This window comes from Procambarus clarkii, chromosome 74 (genome assembly GCF_040958095.1).
Source record: "Procambarus clarkii isolate CNS0578487 chromosome 74, FALCON_Pclarkii_2.0, whole genome shotgun sequence".
NCBI classification, from domain to species: domain Eukaryota; kingdom Metazoa; phylum Arthropoda; class Malacostraca; order Decapoda; family Cambaridae; genus Procambarus; species Procambarus clarkii.
The window spans coordinates 2414240-2434828 of NC_091223.1; positions in this window are offsets into that span (position 1 = coordinate 2414240).

A 20589-nucleotide genomic window follows, 5' to 3' on the forward strand; every position below is an offset into this window, starting at 1 on the left:
GTCTGGTTCAGCGCTCAACACCGCCGCTCCTGACCTCTGGTGAGGTGGTGCTCCGACGACAGCGCCATCTATGGACTGGATACGTCAGGTGTTAGTATCTGAGCCTGTGAGTGTGGTGTATTAGTGTCCCAGTTATTGATGACATGTCTGCTTACAGAGCCGACCTGGGACCACTGTGTTGAAGGTGGAGTCAGTCTACCCGAGGCAGCCAGTCTCCATACAGTGAAGTTTGCTGCAGCTGTCGTGACGTCGTCCCCACGGAAGAACACTGTGGTGTGTTAAGCCTGCCAGTGGAGTGGCAGTGGAAGGATTTACCCGGGACCGACGGTTGGAGACGATAATCCACTGGGGTATTGAGGACAGGAGGGTGATTGGTGATATCACACGAGACTCCTGTCTAGGGCGTACCCCTTTTATCGTTCGTGGAGTGGCCGTACCAGCCTTGGTGGCTCTGTACCTGCCAGCAGACCTGCTGGACGTGTGGTTGACGGCCTCCACGACGGTGCCCCCAGTGGACCTGTGTTGTGGCTGACCTGTGGCCAGGGTAGACTCGGCGTTCTCAGAGGACACGTCTTGAGGCCACGAAGAAAGCACCGCGGACTCAGCACCTAGCTTCGAGGATACATAGTCTCCAGCAGAAGACTACAGTGTTGATCCCCTTTGTAAAGTGTTAATACCCCTCCCCCTTGTGTACGTTTAACTTTTATATATTTAAATGGTGATGGTTATATTATATTATATTAAGTTCTTATCTTTCTTTCCCTACTCCCTTTAAGTTACTTGCGTCACGGATCGCATCCCTTGATAGCCTCTACTGGCTTGGGGCCGGATATATATCTTCCTCTAACTACATCAGAGTAAGAACCCCGTTGCGTCCCGAGAGGGCCGTAACATAATCTTACATTCCCAAACTGATGTATCCTAACTTATCTAGTCCAACCAGACATGATCTAACTTACATAAGTATTCCTTCTTGTCTTTTGTGTTTCGTCAATCATTGTCTCATATTCATTTACTCATTTCATTAGTTAATTTCTCAAATGGTCACTTATGCATTTCAAGTGCTATTTGTTAGAGATTTGATATTTAAGCATTTCAAAGAATTTTTGTTATATATGGGCATTTACTCATTTCAAGGGTTAATTTCTCAAATGGACATTTTTGCATTTCAAGTGTCATTTGTTTAAGATTGGGTGTTTAACCATTTCAAAGGATTTTTGTTATTTATGGGAATTTACTCGTTTCAAGGGCAAATTTCTCAAATGGCCATTTTTGCAGATCAAGGGTTATTTATTAAAGTTCATAAAGTTGCTCATAAGTTGTATTTACTAGGTTCTATCGTATGTTCTTATTCCCCAACCCCTTAACCTAACCTCTTGTAATCTTAGTGTATTTAGTAGGTTCTATCTTATGTTCTTATTCCCCAACGCCTTAACCTAACCTCTTGTAATCTTAGTGTATTTAGTAGGTTCTATCTTATGTTCTTATTCCCCAACCCCTTAACCTAACCTCTTGTAATCTTAGTGTATTTAGTAGGTTCTATCTTATGTTCTTATTCCCCAACCCCTTAACCTAACCTCTTGTAATCTAAGTGTATTTAGTAGGTTCTATCTTATGTTCTTATTCCCCAACCCCTTAACCTAACCTCTTGTAATCTTAGTGTATTTAGTAGGTTCTATCTTATGTTCTTATTCCCCAACCCCTTAACCTAACCTCTTGTAATCTTAGTGTATTTAGTAGGTTCTATCTTATGTTCTTATTCCCCAACCCTTTAACCTAACCTTTCAGATGTAGTTTATTGTGTTTTTGACATATTTGTTGAATATATTATCCTTTCCTAACCTTTTTACCCAAACCTTCTTTCCTTCTTTACTTTGTTTTCACATATAAGTTCATTCTTTATCATAGTAATAATAAAAATTACAATAGTAAAGAATCAGATCTACTAAGACTTGAAATTGAGAAACAAGAGCTCAAGGGAGTGAGAGCATGAAAGAAGAGCAAGGAGTAAGAGAGAGAGGGCGGAAGAAAATGGGACCAAAGAAGAGAGAATGAGAGAGAGTGTGGGCATGGGAGCACTAAGACTTGAATTTGAGAAAAAGAAAAACTAAGTGAATGAGAGTGAGGGTGTGAGAATGGGAGCATTAAGACTTGAATTTGAGAAACAAGAGAGCATTTGAGCAAATGAGGGAGAGAGAGGGGGAGGAAGAGAGAGAATAAGGGAGATAGATAGAAAAGGAGGGTTAGAAGGAGTAGGAGAATCAAAGTAAAAGAAGGAAAGATGGTTTGGGTAAAAATATACAAAAAGGAGAAACAAAACTACATCTGAAAGGTTAGGAAAAGGATAATATATTCAACAAATATGTCAAAAACACAATAAACTACATCTGAAAGGTTAGGTTAAAGGGTTGGGGAATAAGAACATAAGATAGAACCTACTAAATACACTAAGATTACAAGAGGTTAGGTTAAGGGGTTGGGGAATAAGAACATAAGATAGAACCTACTAAATACACTAAGATTACAAGAGGTTAGGTTAAGGGGTTGGGGAATAAGAACATAAGATAGAACCTACTAAATACACTAAGATTACAAGAGGTTAGGTTAAGGGGTTGGGGAATAAGAACATAAGATAGAACCTACTAAATACACTAAGATTACAAGAGGTTAGGTTAAGGGGTTGGGGAATAAGAACATAAGATAGAACCTACTAAATACACTAAGATTACAAGAGGTTAGGTTAAGGGGTTGGGGAATAAGAACATATGATAGAACCTAGTAAATACAACTTATGAGCAACTTGATGAACTTTAACAAATAACCCTTGATCTGCAAAAATGGCCATTTGAGAAATTTGCCCTTGAAACGAGTAAATTCCCATAAATAACAAAAATCCTTTGAAATGGTTAAACACCGAATCTTAAACAAATGACACTTGAAATGCAAAAATGTCATTTGAGAAATTAACCCTTGAAATGAGTAAATGCCCATATATAACAAAAATTCTTTGAAATGCTTAAATATCAAATCTCTAACAAATAGCACTTGAAATGCATAAGTGACCATTTGAGAAATTAATTAACTAATGAAATGAGTAAATGAATATGAGACAATGATTGACGAAACACAAAAGACAAGAAGGAATACTTATGTAAGTTAGATCATGTCTGGTTGGACTAGATAAGTTAGGATACATCAGTTTTGGAATGTAAGATTAAGTTAGGTAAAGCAAGTTAAGTTAGGCTAGGATAGGTAAGATAAGTTATATAAGTTAAGTAAGGTAGGGTAAGTTAGGTTAAGCAGGTTAAGTAAGGTAAGGTAAGTTAGGTTAAGTTAGGTAAGTTAGGTTAAGTTAGGTAAGTTAGGTTAAGTTATGTAAGTTAGGTTAAGCAGGTTAAGTCATGTAAGTTAGGTTAAGTTATGTAAGTTAGGTTAAGTTATGTAAGTTAGGTTAAGCAGGTTAAGTTAGGTAATGTAGGTAAGTTAGGTAAGATAGGTTAATCAGGTTAAGATAGGTAAGGTAAGGTAAGTTATGTTAGGATAGGTAAAGTTAGGTAAGGTAAGGTAAGTTATGTTAGGATAGGTAAAGTTAGGTTATGCAGGTTAAGTTAGGTAATGTAGGTAAGTTAGGTTAAGCAGGTTAAGTTAAGTTAGGTAATGTAGGTAAGTTAGGTAAGATAGGTAAAGTTAGGTAAGATAGGTAAGGTAGGGTAAGTTATGTTAGGATAGGTAAAGTTAGGTTATGCAGGTTAAGTTAGGTAAGATAGGTAAAGTTAGGTAAGATAGGTAAGGTAAAGTAAGTTAAGTTAGGATAGTTCAGAGAACAGTTTTAGGGTAAAGTGACTGCGAAAATATATTTTAACAAGTGCAGGTTTGGTATGAAAAGCTGAACTAGTTACATTTTGGAGAGAAAATTTTATGACTGAAGATGTCTTAAAGAATAACATGATGGAAGAAGGAGAGTTTCTTTGATGAATGAAGGTGTCTTAGAGAACAACTTTTTGGAGAACGAAGATGAATTAGAGATCGCTTTGATGACTCTGAGAATAACTCTGGTCAACGAATATGGATTGGAAAGTTTCTCTAATGAACGAAGGTGAGTTAAGATTAACTTTTATGATTTAGAGAACATCTTTGATGTCTTAGATAGCAACATTGATGTTTTAGAGAACAACTTTTGATGACTCTGAGAATAACTTTGATGAGTTTGAGAATGACTTCTGAGAACATGAGTAGTATTTTGTTAGCTCTGAGAATAACTTTTATAACATAGAAATTAACTTTAATGAACAAAAGTGAGTTACAGAATAACTTTGATGACTCTGTGAATAACTTTGATGACTTTGAGAATGTCTTTGAGAACATGAGTAGTATTTTGTTAGCTCAGAGAATAACTTTGCTGTCTTAGAGAATAACTTTCAGGACTTAGAGAATATCTTTGATGAACGGAAAGTTACTTAGAGAATAACATTTCATGACTGAGAATAACTTTTATGAATGAAGATGTCTGAGATTAACTTTGATAGCTCAGAATAACTTTTGTGGACATGAGAATATCTTTGGATAACTCTGAGAATAACTTTGATGTCTTTGAAACAACTTTGATGAACGAGAGTGAGTTAGAGATTACCTTTGTTAACTCTAAGATTAACTTTACATGTCTCTGAGACAAACTTTTATAACATAGAAATTAACTTTAATCACCAAAAGTGAGTTAGAGATTACATTTGATAACTCTAAGATTAACTATAAGATTAACTTTAGATGTCTCTGAGAATAACTTTTATGAACGAAGATGTTTTGGAAAGTTTCTCTGAAGAACGAAGGTGACTCTGAGAATAACTTTTATGTCTTAGAGAAGAACATTGATGGTTTAGAGAGAATACCTTTGATGAAAAATGATGTCTTAGATTAACTTTGATGACTCTGTGAATAACTTTTGTGGACATGAGAATATCTTTGGATAACTCTGAGATTAACTTTGATGTCTTTGAAACAACTTTGATGAACGAGAGTGAGTTAGAGATTACCTTTGTTAACTCTGAGAATAACTTTGATGAACAAAGATGTTTTGGAAAGTTTCTCTGAAGAACGAAAGTGACTCTGAAAATAACTTTTGTTAGCTCTTTGAATAACTTTGATGACTTTGAGAATGACTTCTGAGAACATAGGTAGTATTTGAATGCGTCTTTGATGTAATGAAAAGTAACTTTGATGTCTCGAAGATATCTTGCAGATCAACTTTGATGACAGAGATTAACTTTTGTTGTTTTAGAGATTAATTTTGATAGCTCCGAGAATAACTTTTATGCCTCTGAGATTAACTCTAATGAACGAAGATGTCTTAGAAAGATTCTCTGATGAACGAAAGGCTACTTAGAGAATAGCATTTTGATGACTGAGATTAACTTTTTGATGACTCTGAGAATAACTTTGAGGATGCGAGTAAATTTTTGAGTGTTTGAGAGTGTCTTTTGATATCTCGAAGAGTGCCCTTGAAGTCTTAAAGGATGTCTTTGAGTGCAACTTTGATGTCTTTGAGTAAATTTTGAGTGTTTGAGAGTGTCTTTTGTTATCTCGAAGAGTAACTTTGGTGTTACGGAGAGCACCTTTGACTATTTTTCTTACTTAACGACCTATAATTTTACGAAAGTGCTGAAAAAGTTACATTTGACTATTTTTAGTGCTCCACAAAGTATAAATGTCAGTTAAGAACGACGATGATAGATATCTTTGACTATATTTTCTTACTTGACGAAAACATAATGGATGTTACGAAATGATGAATATGACTTTTTCTGTTGATTGATGGATAATTTTAGTTATGAAATGACAATGAAACATGAAGAACACGGTTATTTTCTGATGACTAGGGAATAAGTTTAGTTATGAACAGTTTTGGAAAGTTTCCTTTGACAATTTTTAGCTAAGCGAAAGGTTGTTTTAGTTAAGAACGGTGTTGAATGAGATTATTCCTGACTGTTTTTGTTGATTGGATAATAAGTTTAGTTGAGAAATGACGAAAGTGACTATGTTTTAGTTGATTGGCGAAAGATTTTTAGTTAAGAAGTTACAAGAAAGATTTGTCTTTGTAAATTTGGAACTGAATAAAGTGTAGATTTGTTTAAGAACATGGCTGGTAGAACTATTAAGTTGACTACGAGAATTACTTTGACATAGTTTTGCAAATAAAAACTTGGTGACTAAAATTGTTGAGGAAACTGTATTGCTGATGCTAATATTTGACAAAGAACTAGTTAGTGAATGGAAGAAACAAATTGGTTTAAAGAAACAAAGAACATAAAAAATTGAGGTTAAGTAGGGGAATGAACACAGTGAACATACGGTGAACACAGAAAACATGTAAGAAAAAGTTGATGAATACAGTGAACATGCAGGGAATATGAACTTATAGAGAATATGAAGACATGATAAGGAACATAGGGAATACAAAGAATGAACATGTGAAGAATAAGCTAAGAACATTGAGAACATGAATATTGAGTATAAAAGTTATACAGAGAACATATGATGCACATGAAAACATGACAAAGAACATAGTGAATATACGGGGAAAGCGGTAGAAAAAATTTGAACTGAGCATGCTGTGAACATTTATAGAACATGGAATGAATGTGAAGAATAAGCTAAGAACATTGAGAACATGAATATTGAGTATAAAAGTTATACAGAGAACATATGATGCACATGAAAACATGACAAAGAACATAGTGAACATACGGGGAAAATGGTAGAAAACAGAAAAAATGAGAAAAACAGGTGAAAAAAATTGAACTGAGCATGCTGTGAATATTTGTAGAACATGGAATGAACACAGAAAACATGGAAAAAATGTGAAGAATACAGCTGAATATAGAGAAAATATGCAAATACAGGGGGACAAGAGCTGGAGCTCAGTAACTGACTTGATCTTATTTACTACGTCTGAAATATGACTGTTTAAAATTTCAGGGGGATTGGAATGCTAGTAGCGAAAATGTGGTCTCTGTCAAATTTGGGTCTTTAATTGGACTCTGATTAATTTTGATCATGAACTGGACTCTGATGAAATTTGAGCTTAAAACTGTCTCTGACTAATTTTCGGTATAAACTGGACTCTGATGAATTTTGCTAGAAAACTGGACTCTGATGAATTTCGATCAAGAACTGGACTCTGATGAATTTTGCTATTAAAGTAGACTCCGGCGAATTTGAGCATAAACTGGACTCTGACGAAAATTGGGTATAAAATGGACTCTGTCAAATTTTCACAGATTACAGGACACTGATGAAATTTGCTCTCAAAGTAGACTCTGGCGAATTTCTGTTGATAATTGGACTCTGATGAAATATGAGCTTACAACTGTCTCTGACGAATTTTGCTCTCAAAGTAGACTCTGGCGAATTTCTGTTGATAATTGGACTCTGATGAAATATGAGCTAAATACTGTCTCTGACTAATTTTGCTCACAAAGTAGACTCTGACGAAAATTGGGTATAAAATGGACTCTGTCAAATTTTCGCAGATTACAGGACTCTGATGAAATTTCAGCTTAAAACTGTCTCTGACTAATTTTGCTCTCAAAGTAGACTCTGGCGAATTTCTGTTGATAATTGGACTCTGGTGAAATATGAGCTAAAAACTGGGCTCTGTTCAATTTTGGTCTTTACAGGTGAAATAGCCGTAAATGGATATAAAACTAAATGTTATGGATAAGTTGTCTGTTTTCCTTAACAAAACATCTAAGACAATATTCTCTGAAAATGGTCCTTTTACAAATTCGGTCATAAACATATAAATAAACTTCTATGATTATTTGAAACTCTGAAAATAGTTGTAAGGAAATAGGAGGAGAGAGAGAGAGAGGGACGGTCCAGATATTATGGAGAAGATAAGATAAGATATGATAAGAGGCGACCTACACGAAGCGTCTGGCTGGCCGGGCGTAAGGTAAATAAAGGTGACGCGAGAGATTGCGAGGTAAGGGGGGAGGGAGGTGATGTGAGGTACGAGACCTGAAAACCCTGGCTCACACAGGTAACTTTCTAAATTTACATGAAAAACTATGGCTTACATAGACGTTTTTTGTAAGTTGAAAACAGGTAAAATATGTCCGTAGAGTTCTCCTGGAAACCCTAAAGCGCTACACACGATATTTGAATTTCTCCCATAAGCCCTTAACAAACTTCTAAGTCTCGGAAATTATTTTCTTCATAAGAATTCCATACTTCTAAAATCTCGGAAATTACTCACTCATAAGAAATCCTTACTTCCAAATCTGTGACTCCCCAAATTCACCTGAAAACCCCGGCTCACAGTCATGATATTTCCCAGAAAAAAAAAGGAGCCGCTGGCGCTTACACCTCACAGGGGTTCTCTGGCCTGAAAAAAAAAGGAGCCGCTGGCGCTTACACCCCACAGGGGTCCTCTGGCCTGGCGCTTACACCCTACTACTTTTGTGGAGGGGTGTGTAGTAATTTAGTGGGGTGTGTGGTATTGTGGTGGGTTGAGTGGTAGTGTGGTGGGGTGTGGTAGTGTGGTGGGGTTGTGTGGTAGTGTGTTGGGGTTGTGTGGTAATGTGTTGGGGTTTTGTGGTAGTGTGGTGGGGTTGTGTGGTAGTGTGTTGGGGTTGTGTGGTAGTGTGGTGGGGTTGTGTGGAAGTGTAGTGGGGTGTGTGGTAGTGTGGTGGGTTTGTGTGGTAGTGTGGTGAGGTGTGTGGTAGTGTGGTGGGATGTGTGGTAGTGTGGTGGGATGTGTGGTAGTTTAGTGGGGTGTGTGGTAGTCTGGGGGGTTGAGTGGTAGTGTGGTGGGGTGTGTGGTAGTGTGGTGGGTTGTGTGGTAGTGTGTTGGGGTTGTGTGGTAGTGTGTTGGGGTTGTGTGGTAGTGTGGTGGGGTTGTGTTGAAGTGTGGTGGGGTTGTGTGATAGTGTGGTGGGGTGTGTGGTAGTGTAGTGGGGTGTGTGGTAGTGTGGTGGGGTATGTGGTAGTGTGTTGGGGTTGTGTGGTAGTGTGTTGGGGTTGTGTGGTAGTGTTGTGGGGTTGTGTGGTAGTGTGGTGATGTTGTGCAGTATTGTCGTGGGGGAGTGTGGTAGTGTTATGGGGTGTGTGGTAGTGTGGTGGGGTGTTTGGTAGTGTGGTGGGGTGTGTGGTAGTGTTTTGGGGTTATGTGGTATTGTGGTGGGGTGTGTGGCAGTGTGGTAGGTTGTGTGGTAGTGTGGTGGGGTTGTGTGGTAGTGCTGTGGGTTGTTTTGTAGTGTTGTGGGGTTGTGAGGAAGTGTGGTAGGTTGTATAGTAGTGTTGCGGAGTTGTGAATTATTGTGTTGGGGTTTGTGGTATTGGTGTGTGGTAGTGTGGTGGGGGTGTGTGGTAGGGTGGTGGGGGTGTGTGGTAGTGTGTTGGGGTTGTGTAGTAATGTGGTGGGGTGTGTGGTAGTGTCGTGGGGTGTGTGGTAGTGTCGTGGGGTGTGAGGTAGTGTGGGGGGGTGTGGTAGTGTGGTAGGTCGTGTGGTAGTGTGGTGGGTTTGTGTGGTAGTGATGTGGGTTGTATTGTAGTGTTGTGGGGTTGTGTGGAAGTGTGGTTGGGTGTATGGTAGTGTTGCGGAGTTGTGAAGTATTGTGTTGGGGTTTGTGGTAGTGTTATGTGGTGTGTGGTAGTGTGGTGGGGTGTGTGGTAGTGTGGTGGGGGTGTGTGGTACTGTGTTGGGGTTGTGTAGTATTGTGGTGGGGTGTGTGGTAGTGTAGAGGGGTGTGTGGTAGTTTGGTGGGGTGTGTGGTAGAGTGGTGGGGTGTGTGGTAGTGTTGTGGGTGGTGTGTTAGCGTGGTGAGGATGTGAGGTAGTATGGTGGGGTGTGTAGTAGTGTGGTAGTGGAGAGGGGTTGTGTGGTAGTGTGGTGGGGTTGTTTACTTTTGTGTAGGGATGTGTGGTATTGTAGTGGCTTGTGTGGTAGTGTGGTGGAGTCTATGGTAGTGCTGTGGGGTTTGTGGCAGTGTGGTGGTGTGTGTGGTAGTGTGGTGGGGGGGTTATAGTGTGGTGGGTTGTGTGGTAGTGTGGTGGGGTGTGTGGTAGTGTGGTGGGGTGTGTGGTAGTGTAGTGGGGTGTGTGGTAGTGTGGTGGGGTGTGGTGTGGTGTGTGGTAGTGTGGTGGGGTGTGTGGTAGTGTAGTGGGTTGTGTGGTAGGGTGGTGGGGTTGTGTAGTATTGTTATGGGGGTGTGTGGTAGTGTGGTGGGGTGTACGGCAGTGTTGTGGGGTGTGTGTTAGTGTGGTTGGGTGTATAATAGTGTGGTGGGGTGTGTGGTGGTGTGTGTGGTAGTGTGAGGGGGGTGTGTGGTAGTGTGGTGGGGGTGTATGGCAGTGTGATGGGGTGTGTTGTAGTGTGGAGGGTTGTGTGGTAGTGTGGAGGGTTGTGTGGTAGTGTGGTGGGATGTGTGGTAGTGTGGTGGGGTGTGTGGAAGTGTGGTGGGGTTTTGTGGTAGTGTGGTGGTGTGTGTTGTAGTGTGGTGGTGGTGTGAGGTAGTGTTTTGGGGGGGGATGTGGTAGTGTGGTGGAGTTGTGTAGTATTGTGGTGGGTTTGCGTGGTAGTGTTCTGGGGTTGTGTGGTAGTGTGGTGGGGTGTATGGTAGTGTGGTAGGGTAATAGTATTGTGGTGATGTGTGTGGTAGTGTTGTGGGGTGTGTGTTAGTGTGTTGGAGTTATGTGGTAGTGTGGTGGGGCGTGTGGTAGGTTGTGTGATTGTGTGGTGGGGTTATGTGGTAGTGCTGTGGTTTTTTTTAGTGTTGTGGGGTTGTGTGGAAGTGTGCTGGGGTGTATGGTAGTGTTGCGGAGTTGTGAAGAATTGTGTTGGGGTTTGTGGTAGTGTTATGTGGTGGGGTGTGTGGTAGTGTGTTGGGGTGTGCGTGGTAGTGTGGTGGGGGTCTGTGGTAGTGTGCTGGGGTTGTGTAGTATTGTGGTGGGGTGTGTGGTAGTGTCGTGGGGTGTGTGGTAGTGTGGGGGGTGTGGTAGTGTGGTAGGTTGTGTGGTAGTGTGGTGGGGTTGTGTTGTAGTGCTGTGGGTTGTGTTGTAGTGTTTTGGGGTTGTGTGGAAGTGTGGTGGGGTGTATGGTAGTTTGCGGAGTTGTGATGTATTGTGTTGGGGTTTGTGGTAGTGTTATGTGGTGGGGTGTGTGGTAGTGAGGTGGGGTGTGTGGTAGAGTGGTGGGGTGTGTAGTAGTGTTGCGGGTTGTGTGTTAGCGTGGTGAGGATGTGTGGTAGTATGGTGGGGTGTGTGGTAGTGTGGTGGGATGGGTGGTAGTGGAGAGGGGTTGTGTGGTAGTGTGGTGGGGTGTGTGGTGGGGTTGTTTACCTTTGTGTTGGGGTGTGTGATATTGTACTGGGGTGTGTGGTAGTGTGGTGGAGTCTATGGTAGTGCTGTGGGGGTGTGCGGCAGGGTGGTGGTGTCTGTGGTAGTGTGGTGGGGGGGTTATAGTGTGGTGTTTTGTGTGTTAGTGTGGTGGGGTGTGTGGTAGTGTGGCGGGGTGTGTGGTAGTGTGGTGGGTTGTGTGGTGGGGTGTGTGATAGTGTGGTGGGGTGTGTGGTAGTGTGGTGGAGTTTGTGGTAGTGTGGTGGGGGGTGTGGTAGTGTGGGGGGTGTGGTAGTATGGTGGGTTGTGTGGTAGTGTGGTGGGGTTGTGTAGTATTGTTATAGGGTGTGTGTTAGTGTGGTGGGGTGTACGGTAGTGTTGTGTGATGGTTGGTAGTGTGGTGGGGTCTACGGTAGTGTGGTGGGGTTGTAGTATTGTGGTGTGGTGTGTGGTTGTGTGGTGGTGTGTGTGGTAGTGTGGGTGGGTCTGTGGTAGTGTGGTGGGGGTGTGGTAGTGAGGTTGGGTGTGTGGTATTGTGGTGGGTTGTGTGGTAGTGTGGTGGGGTGTGTGGTAGAATAGTGGGGTGTGTGATAGTGTTGTGGGGTGTGTGGTAGTGTGGTGGGGTGTGTGGTAGTGTGGTGGCGTGTGTGTACTATTGTGGTGAGGTGTGTGTGGTAGTGTGGTGGGGTGTGTGGTAGTGTGTGTGGTAGTGTGGTGGGTTGTGTGATAGTGTGTGGTAGTGTTTTAGGGGTGTATGGTAGTGTGGTGGGGTTGTGCAGTAGTATTGTGGATTTATGGTAGTGTGGTGGGGTGTGTGGTAGTGAGGTGGGGTGTTTGGCAGTGTGGTGTGGTGGGTGGTAGTGTGGTGGGGGTGTGTGGTAGTGTGGTGGAGGGGTGTAGCAGTGTGGTGGGGTGTGGTAGTGAGGTGGAGTGTTTGGTAGTGTTGTGGGGTTGTGTGGTAGAGTGGTGGGGTGTGTGGTAGTGTGGTGGGGTGTGTAGTAGTTTGGTGGGGTGTTTGGTAGTGTGGTGGGGTTGCGTGGAAGTGTAGTGGGGTGTGTGGTAGTGGGTTGGGTTTGTGTGGAGGGGTGTGTAGTAATTTAGTGGGGTGTGTGGTATTGTTCTAAGATAGAAACTACTAAATACACTAAGATTACAAGAGGTTAGGTTAAGGGGTTGGGGAATAAGAACATAAGATAGAACCTACTAAATACACTAAGATTACAAGAGGTTAGGTTAAGGGGTTGGGGAATAAGAACATAAGATAGAACCTACTAAATACACTAAGATTACAAGAGGTTAGGTTAAGGGGTTGGGGAATAAGAACATAAGATAGAACCTACTAAATACACTAAGATTACAAGAGGTTAGGTTAAGGGGTTGGGGAATAAGAACATATGATAGAACCTAGTAAATACAACTTATGAGCAACTTGATGAACTTTAACAAATAACCCTTGATCTGCAAAAATGGCCATTTGAGAAATTTGCCCTTGAAACGAGTAAATTCCCATAAATAACAAAAATCCTTTGAAATGGTTAAACACCGAATCTTAAACAAATGACACTTGAAATGCAAAAATGTCATTTGAGAAATTAACCCTTGAAATGAGTAAATGCCCATATATAACAAAAATTCTTTGAAATGCTTAAATATCAAATCTCTAACAAATAGCACTTGAAATGCATAAGTGACCATTTGAGAAATTAATTAACTAATGAAATGAGTAAATGAATATGAGACAATGATTGACGAAACACAAAAGACAAGAAGGAATACTTATGTAAGTTAGATCATGTCTGGTTGGACTAGATAAGTTAGGATACATCAGTTTTGGAATGTAAGATTAAGTTAGGTAAAGCAAGTTAAGTTAGGCTAGGATAGGTAAGATAAGTTATATAAGTTAAGTAAGGTAGGGTAAGTTAGGTTAAGCAGGTTAAGTAAGGTAAGGTAAGTTAGGTTAAGTTAGGTAAGTTAGGTTAAGTTATGTAAGTTAGGTTAAGCAGGTTAAGTCATGTAAGTTAGGTTAAGTTATGTAAGTTAGGTTAAGTTATGTAAGTTAGGTTAAGCAGGTTAAGTTAGGTAATGTAGGTAAGTTAGGTAAGATAGGTTAAGCAGGTTAAGATAGGTAAGGTAAGGTAAGTTATGTTAGGATAGGTAAAGTTAGGTAAGGTAAGGTAAGTTATGTTAGGATAGGTAAAGTTAGGTTATGCAGGTTAAGTTAGGTAATGTAGGTAAGTTAGGTTAAGCAGGTTAAGTTAAGTTAGGTAATGTAGGTAAGTTAGGTAAGATAGGTAAAGTTAGGTAAGATAGGTAAGGTAAGGTAAGTTATGTTAGGATAGGTAAAGTTAGGTTATGCAGGTTAAGTTAGGTAAGATAGGTAAAGTTAGGTAAGATAGGTAAGGTAAGGTAAGTTAAGTTAGGATAGTTCAGAGAACAGTTTTAGGGTAAAGTGACTGCGAAAATATATTTTAACAAGTGCAGGTTTGGTATGAAAAGCTGAACTAGTTACATTTTGGAGAGAAAATTTTATGACTGAAGATGTCTTAAAGAATAACATGATGGAAGAAGGAGAGTTTCTTTGATGAATGAAGGTGTCTTAGAGAACAACTTTTTGGAGAACGAAGATGAATTAGAGATCGCTTTGATGACTCTGAGAATAACTCTGTTCAACGAATATGGATTGGAAAGTTTCTCTAATGAACGAAGGTGAGTTAAGATTAACTTTTATGATTTAGAGAACATCTTTGATGTCTTAGATAGCAACATTGATGTTTTAGAGAACAACTTTTGATGACTCTGAGAATAACTTTGATGAGTTTGAGAATGACTTCTGAGAACATGAGTAGTATTTTGTTAGCTCTGAGAATAACTTTTATAACATAGAAATTAACTTTAATGAACAAAAGTGAGTTACAGAATAGCTTTGATGACTCTGTGAATAACTTTGATGACTTTGAGAATGTCTTTGAGAACATGAGTAGTATTTTGTTAGCTCAGAGAATAACTTTGCTGTCTTAGAGAATAACTTTCAGGACTTAGAGAATATCTTTGATGAACGGAAAGTTACTTAGAGAATAACATTTCATGACTGAGAATAACTTTTATGAATGAAGATGTCTGAGATTAACTTTGATAGCTCAGAATAACTTTTGTGGACATGAGAATATCTTTGGATAACTCTGAGAATAACTTTGATGTCTTTGAAACAACTTTGATGAACGAGAGTGAGTTAGAGATTACCTTTGTTAACTCTAAGATTAACTTTACATGTCTCTGAGACAAACTTTTATAACATAGAAATTAACTTTAATGACCAAAAGTGAGTTAGAGATTACATTTGATAACTCTAAGATTAACTCTAAGATTAACTTTAGATGTCTCTGAGAATAACTTTTTTGAACGAAGATGTTCTGGAAAGTTTCTCTGAAGAACGAAGGTGACTCTGAGAATAACTTTTATGTCTTAGAGAAGAACATTGATGGTTTAGAGAGAATATCTTTGATGAAAAATGATGTCTTAGATTAACTTTGATGACTCTGTGAATAACTTTTGTGGACATGAGAATATCTTTGGATAACTCTGAGATTAACTTTGATGTCTTTGAAACAACTTTGATGAACGAGAGTGAGTTAGAGATTACCTTTGTTAACTCTGAGAATAACTTTGATGAACAAAGATGTTTTGGAAAGTTTCTCTGAAGAACGAAAGTGACTCTGAGAATAACTTTTGTTAGCTCTTTGAATAACTTTGATGACTTTGAGAATGACTTCTGAGAACATGGGTAGTATTTGAATGCGTCTTTGATGTAATGAAAAGTAACTTTGATGTCTCGAAGATATCTTGCAGATCAACTTTGATGACAGAGATTAACTTTTGTTGTTTTAGAGATTAATTTTGATAGCTCCGAGAATAACTTTTATGCCTCTGAGATTAACTCTAATGAACGAAGATGTCTTAGAAAGATTCTCTGATGAACGAAAGGCTACTTAGAGAATAGCATTTTGATGACTGAGATTAACTTTTTGATGACTCTGAGAATAACTTTGAGGATGCGAGTAAATTTTTGAGTGTTTGAGAGTGTCTTTTGATATCTCGAAGAGTGCCCTTGAAGTCTTAAAGGATGTCTTTGAGTGCAACTTTGATGTCTTTGAGTAAATTTTGAGTGTTTGAGAGTGTCTTTTGTTATCTCGAAGAGTAACTTTGGTGTTACGGAGAGCACCTTTGACTATTTTTCTTACTTAACGACCTATAATTTTACGAAAGTGCTGAAAAAGTTACATTTGACTATTTTTAGTGCTCCACAAAGTATAAATGTCAGTTAAGAACGACGATGATAGATATCTTTGACTATATTTTCTTACTTGACGAAAACATAATGGATGTTACGAAATGATGAATATGACTTTTTCTGTTGATTGATGGATAATTTTAGTTATGAAATGACAATGAAACATGAAGAACACGGTTATTTTCTGATGACTAGGGAATAAGTTTAGTTATGAACAGTTTTGGAAAGTTTCCTTTGACAATTTTTAGCTAAGCGAAAGGTTGTTTTTGTTAAGAACGGTGTTGAATGAGATTATTCCTGACTGTTTTGGTTGATTGGATAATAAGTTTAGTTGAGAAATGACGAAAGTGACTATGTTTTAGTTGATTGGCGAAAGATTTTTAGTTAAGAAGTTACAAGAAAGATTTGTCTTTGTAAATTTGGAACTGAATAAAGTGTAGATTTGTTTAAGAACATGGCTGGTAGAACTATTAAGTTGACTACGAGAATTACTTTGACATAGTTTTGCAAATAAAAACTTGGTGACTAAAATTGTTGAGGAAACTGTATTGCTGATGCTAATATTTGACAAAGAACTAGTTAGTGAATGGAAGAAACAAATTGGTTTAAAGAAACAAAGAACATAAAAAATTGAGGTTAAGTAGGGGAATGAACACAGTGAACATACGGTGAACACAGAAAACATGTAAGAAAAAGTTGATGAATACAGTGAACATGCAGGGAATATGAACTTATAGAGAATATGAAGACATGATAAGGAACATAGGGAATACAAAGAATGAACATGTGAAGAATAAGCTAAGAACATTGAGAACATGAATATTGAGTATAAAAGTTATACAGAGAACATATGATGCACATGAAAACATGACAAAGAACATAGTGAATATACGGGGAAAGCGGTAGAAAAAATTTGAACTGAGCATGCTGTGAACATTTATAGAACATGGAATGAATGTGAAGAATAAGCTAAGAACATTGAGAACATGAATATTGAGTATAAAAGTTATACAGAGAACATATGATGCACATGAAAACATGACAAAGAACATAGTGAACATACGAGGAAAATGGTAGAAAACAGAAAAAATGAGAAAAACAGGTGAAAAAAATTGAACTGAGCATGCTGTGAATATTTGTAGAACATGGAATGAACACAGAAAACATGGAAAAAATGTGAAGAATACAGCTGAATATAGAGAAAATATGCAAATACAGGGGGACAAGAGCTGGAGCTCAGTAACTGACTTGATCTTATTTACTACGTCTGAAATATGACTGTTTAAAATTTCAGGGGGATTGGACTGCTAGTAGCGAAAATGTGGTCTCTGTCAAATTTGGGTCTTTAATTGGACTCTGATTAATTTTGATCATGAACTGGACTCTGATGAAATTTGAGCTTAAAACTGTCTCTGACTAATTTTCGGTATAAACTGGACTCTGATGAATTTTGCTAGAAAACTGGACTCTGATGAATTTCGATCAAGAACTGGACTCTGATGAATTTTGCTATTAAAGTAGACTCCGGCGAATTTGAGCATAAACTGGACTCTGACGAAAATTGGGTATAAAATGGACTCTGTCAAATTTTCACAGATTACAGGACACTGATGAAATTTGCTCTCAAAGTAGACTCTGGCGAATTTCTGTTGATAATTGGACTCTGATGAAATATGAGCTTACAACTGTCTCTGACGAATTTTGCTCTCAAAGTAGACTCTGGCGAATTTCTGTTGATAATTGGACTCTGATGAAATATGAGCTAAATACTGTCTCTGACTAATTTTGCTCACAAAGTAGACTCTGACGAAAATTGGGTATAAAATGGACTCTGTCAAATTTTCGCAGATTACAGGACTCTGATGAAATTTCAGCTTAAAACTGTCTCTGACTAATTTTGCTCTCAAAGTAGACTCTGGCGAATTTCTGTTGATAATTGGACTCTGGTGAAATATGAGCTAAAAACTGGGCTCTGTTCAATTTTGGTCTTTACAGGTGAAATAGCCGTAAATGGATATAAAACTAAATGTTATGGATAAGTTGTCTGTTTTCCTTAACAAAACATCTAAGACAATATTCTCTGAAAATGGTCCTTTTACAAATTCGGTCATAAACATATAAATAAACTTCTATGATTATTTGAAACTCTGAAAATAGTTGTAAGGAAATAGGAGGAGAGAGAGAGAGAGGGACGGTCCAGATATTATGGAGAAGATAAGATAAGATATGATAAGAGGCGACCTACACGAAGCGTCTGGCTGGCCGGGCGTAAGGTAAATAAAGGTGACGCGAGAGATTGCGAGGTAAGGGGGGAGGGAGGTGATGTGAGGTACGAGACCTGAAAACCCTGGCTCACACAGGTAACTTTCTAAATTTACATGAAAAACTATGGCTTACATAGAGGTTTTTTGTAAGTTGAAAACAGGTAAAATATGTCCGTAGAGTTCTCCTGGAAACCCTAAAGCGCTACACACGATATTTGAATTTCTCCCATAAGTACTTAACAAACTTCTAAGTCTCGGAAATTATTTTCTTCATAAGAATTCCATACTTCTAAAATCTCGGAAATTACTCACTCATAAGAAATCCTTACTTCCAAATCTGTGACTCCCCAAATTCACCTGAAAACCCCGGCTCACAGTCATGATATTTCCCAGAAAAAAAAAAGGAGCCGCTGGCGCTTACACCTCACAGGGGTTCTCTGGCCTGAAAAAAAAAGGAGCCGCTGGCGCTTACACCCCACAGGGGTCCTCTGGCCTGGCGCTTACACCCTACTACTTTTGTGGAGGGGTGTGTAGTAATTTAGTGGGGTGTGTGGTATTGTGGTGGGTTGAGTGGTAGTGTGGTGGGGTGTGGTAGTGTGGTGGGGTTGTGTGGTAGTGTGTTGGGGTTGTGTGGTAATGTGTTGGGGTTTTGTGGTAGTGTGGTGGGGTTGTGTGGTAGTGTGTTGGGGTTGTGTGGTAGTGTGGTGGGGTTGTGTGGAAGTGTAGTGGGGTGTGTGGTAGTGTGGTGGGTTTGTGTGGTAGTGTGGTGAGGTGTGTGGTAGTGTGGTGGGATGTGTGGTAGTGTGGTTGGATGTGTGGTAGTTTAGTGGGGTGTGTGGTAGTCTGGGGGGTTGAGTGGTAGTGTGGTGGGGTGTGTGGTAGTGTGGTGGGTTGTGTGGTAGTGTGTTGGGGTTGTGTGGTAGTGTGTTGGGGTTGTGTGGTAGTGTGGTGGGGTTGTGTTGAAGTGTGGTGGGGTTGTGTGATAGTGTGGTGGGGTGTGTGGTAGTGTAGTGGGGTGTGTGGTAGTGTGGTGGGGTATGTGGTAGTGTGTTGGGGTTGTGTGGTAGTGTGTTGGGGTTGTGTGGTAGTGTTGTGGGGTTGTGTGGTAGTGTGGTGATGTTGTGCAGTATTGTCGTGGGGGAGTGTGGTAGTGTTATGGGGTGTGTGGTAGTGTGGTGGGGTGTTTGGTAGTGTGGTGGGGTGTGTGGAAGTGTTTTGGGGTTATGTGGTATTGTGGTGGGGTGTGTGGCAGTGTGGTAGGTTGTGTGGTAGTGTGGTGGGGTTGTGTGGTAGTGCTGTGGGTTGTTTTGTAGTGTTGTGGGGTTGTGAGGAAGTGTGGTAGGTTGTATAGTAGTGTTGCGGAGTTGTGAATTATTGTGTTGGGGTTTGTGGTATTGGTGTGTGGTAGTGTGGTGGGGGTGTGTGGTAGGGTGGTGGGGGTGTGTGGTAGTGTGTTGGGGTTGTGTAGTAATGTGGTGGGGTGTGTGGTAGTGTCGTGGGGTGTGTGGTAGTGTCGTGGGGTGTGAGGTAGTGTGGGGGGGTGTGGTAGTGTGGTAGGTCGTGTGGTAGTGTGGTGGGTTTGTGTGGTAGTGATGTGGGTTGTATTGTAGTGTTGTGGGGTTGTGTGGAAGTGTGGTTGGGTGTATGGTAGTGTTGCGGAGTTGTGAAGTATTGTGTTGGGGTTTGTGGTAGTGTTATGTGGTGTGTGATAGTGTGGTGGGGTGTGTGGTAGTGTGGTGGGGGTGTGTGGTACTGTGTTGGGGTTGTGTAGTATTGTGGTGGGATGTGTGGTAGTGTAGAGGGGTGTGTGGTAGTTTGGTGGGGTGTGTGGTAGAGTGGTGGGGTGTGTGGTAGTGTTGTGGGTGGTGTGTTAGCGTGGTGAGGATGTGAGGTAGTATGGTGGGGTGTGTAGTAGTGTGGTAGTGGAGAGGGGTTGTGTGGTAGTGTGGTGGGGTTGTTTACTTTTGTGTAGGGATGTGTGGTATTGTAGTGGCTTGTGTGGTAGTGTGGTGGAGTCTATGGTAGTGCTGTGGGGTTTGTGGCAGTGTGGTGGTGTGTGTGGTAGTGTGGTGGGGGGGTTATAATGTGGTGGGTTGTGTGGTAGTGTGGTGGGGTGTGTGGTAGTGTGGTGGGGTGTGTGGTAGTGTAGTGGGGTGTGTGGTAGTGTGGTGGGGTGTGGTGTGGTGTGTGGTAGTGTGGTGGGGTGTGTGGTAGTGTAGTGGGTTGGGTGGTGGGGTTGTGTAGTATTGTTATGGGGGTGTGTGGTAGTGTGGTAGGGTGTACGGCAGTGTTGTGGGGTGTGTGTTAGTGTGGTTGGGTGTATAATAGTGTGGTGGGGTGTGTGGTGGTGTGTGTGGTAGTGTGAGGGGGGTGTGTGGTAGTGTGGTGGGGGTGTATGGCAGTGTGATGGGGTGTGTTGTAGTGTGGAGGGTTGTGTGGTAGTGTGGAGGGTTGTGTGGTAGTGTGGTGGGGTGTGTGGTAGTGTGGTGGGGTGTGTGGTAGTGTGGTGGGGTTTTGTGGTAGTGTGGTGGTGTGTGTTGTAGTGTGGTGGTGGTGTGAGGTAGTGTTTTGGGGGGGGATGTGGTAGTGTGGTGGAGTTGTGTAGTATTGTGGTGGGTTTGCGTGGTAGTTTTCTGGGGTTGTGTGGTAGTGTGGTGGGGTGTATGGTAGTGTGGTAGGGTAGTAGTATTGTGGTGATGTGTG